We start from the raw sequence: 2,500 nt of genomic DNA on the forward strand, positions 1-2,500 counted from the left end.
CTTATACTTTAACCCTCTCTTCTTTACTTGGCTCCTCTGATCACAATCTCATATCTGTGTCTTGTCCTATCGCTTCACTCCCTCCTCAGGATCCCCCTAACCGGAGGTGCCTCTGGCGTTTTGCCTCTGCTAGTTGGGGGGACCTGAAGGAATATTTTGCTGATTTACTTTGGAATGACTATTGCTTCTGTGACAGGGACCCTACTCTGTGTGCCGAGCCCATAACAGAGGTGATAGTGTCTGGCATGGAGGCGTACATTCGTCACTCTTTTTTCTCGACCTAAATCTTCAAATCTTCCAGACTTTGTTTTAACATACATGCTAGAGAGGTGGCCCACAAAAGGCACTTGAACCTTCCATCACTAGAATCTTATGTGCTCTATATTTCTGCCCGGAACCATGCCAAGTCTATTCTCAAACTAGTCAAAAACTTCTTTCATAGAAAGTGTCAAAATCTTTCAAGATCTAACACTCCTCGTGACTTCTGACATTTAGCCAAGAACATCTCCAATAACTTTGCTTCTTCTTCTTTCCCTCCTTTATTTCAACCAGATGGCACCATTGCTATCACATCTATCTCTGAAGCTGAACTCTTCGCTCAAATCTTTACTAAAAACTCTACCTTGGACGATCCAGGGCTTGTTCCTCCCTCTCCTCCATCCTCTGACTACTTCATGCTACCTATTAAAATTCTTCACAATTGTGTTTTCCGTGCCTTCGCTGGACTAAACCCTCGGAAGACTTATGGACCTGATGGGGTCCCTTTTATTGTTCTCCGATACTGCGCCTCCGTACTTGCACCTTGTCTACTTAAACTCTTTCAACTCTGTCAACATTTATCTTTCCTTCTTGCTGGAAGTTTGCCTACATTCAGCCTGTTCCTAAAAAGGGTGACCGTTCTAATTCCTCAAACTACCGTCCTGTTGCTTTTATTTCAAACTCTTTCAACTCTGTCTGTCAACATCTACCTTTCCTTTTTGCTGGAAGTTTGCCTACATTCAGCCTGCTCCTAAAAATGCTGACCGTTTTTTAATCTATCCTCAACAAGAATATTCTTAAACATCTATCACTTCACAACCTTCTATCTGATCGCCAGTATGGGTTCGTCAAGAACACTCTACTAGTTTCTGGCTTTCCTTACTGAGTCTTGGTCATCCTCTTTTAGAGATTTTGGTGGAACTTTTGCTGTTGCCTTAGACATATCAAAAACTTTTGATAGAGTTTGGCACAAAGCTTTCATTTCCAAACTGCCCTCCCACGGCTTCTATCCTTCTCTCTGCAACTTCATCCGAAGTTTCCTTTCTGACCGTTCTATTACTGCTGTGGTAGACGGTCACTGTTCTTCTAAATCTATTAACAGTGGTGTTGTCACTGTTCTTCTAAATCTATTAACAATGGTGTTCCTCAGTGGGTTAACCACACTCTACTAGCAAGTGAGCATCAGCTTCGGTGCTTAATATAGCATTGAATACCGATACTTACACATATTACACGTTTTCATGCAAATAGAAAACTATTGAACATTTCACCTATGAATGCTGAGGAATAATGACATGAGGTACATACGTTTTACATACAGTAACACTCTTCCTATTTTGCATCAATGACCTTCTAAACCAAACTTTTTGATCTATCCACTCATACACTGATGATACCACCCTGTACTTTTCCACGTCTTTTCGTAGACTTCCAACCCTTCAGGAAGTAAACAGTTCACCTGATTTCTGATCTCTCTAAAATTTCTGACTGGGGCAGAGCAAACTTGGTATTGTTCAGTGCCTCAAAAACTCAATTCCTCCATCTATCAACTTGACACAACCTTCCAGACAACTATCCCCTCTTCTTCAATGACACTCAATTGTCCCCCTCCTCTACACTGAACATCCTCGGTCTGCCTTTTTCTTATAAACTAAACTGGAAACTTCACATCTCATCTCTAGCTAAAACAGCTTCTATGAAGTTAGGTGTTCTGAGACGTCTCCAGTAATCGCCCCCCCGCTGCCCCGCTGCTAACTCTGTACAAGGGCCTTATTCGTCCATGTATGGAGTATGCTTCACATGTATGGGGGAGTCCTACTCGTACCGCTCTTCTAGACAGATTGGAATTAAAAAATTTTTCGTCTCATCAACTCCTGACTGTCTTCAGCCTCTCTCTCATCGCCGCAATGTTGCATCTCTAGCTATCTTCTACCGCTATTTTCATGCTAACTGCTCTTCTGATCTTGCTAACTGCATACCTCCCCTCCTTTCGCAGCCAATAGAAAACCTGGGTTTCTTGGCTTGCTCTACTAACTGTAGTTGATTACTACAAAACCTAGGTTTCTTGGTTTGCTCTATTAATTGTATTTGATCACTACAAAACCTACCATTACAATTAAAAGTGATCCCTAAGTACTTGTACTCTTCAATAATTTCTAAATTTTTGTCATTAAACTGAAATTTATAATTAAGAGGACTCCTTTCCCCATCACGTACAACAGTCTGTCTTACTACAATTTAC

At 41.4% G+C, this 2,500-nt stretch overlaps 1 protein-coding gene across 1 annotated transcript in view; it reads left to right on the forward strand.

Moving 5' to 3' along the window:
* LOC135100106 (uncharacterized) overlaps window positions 1-2,500 on the forward strand; it is a 4,600-nt gene that overhangs the window by 1,158 nt on the left and 942 nt on the right. The gene's annotated exons all lie outside the window — the stretch shown is intronic.

The sequence above is a fragment of the Scylla paramamosain genome, chromosome 4, assembly GCF_035594125.1.
Source record: "Scylla paramamosain isolate STU-SP2022 chromosome 4, ASM3559412v1, whole genome shotgun sequence".
NCBI lineage: Eukaryota > Metazoa > Arthropoda > Malacostraca > Decapoda > Portunidae > Scylla > Scylla paramamosain.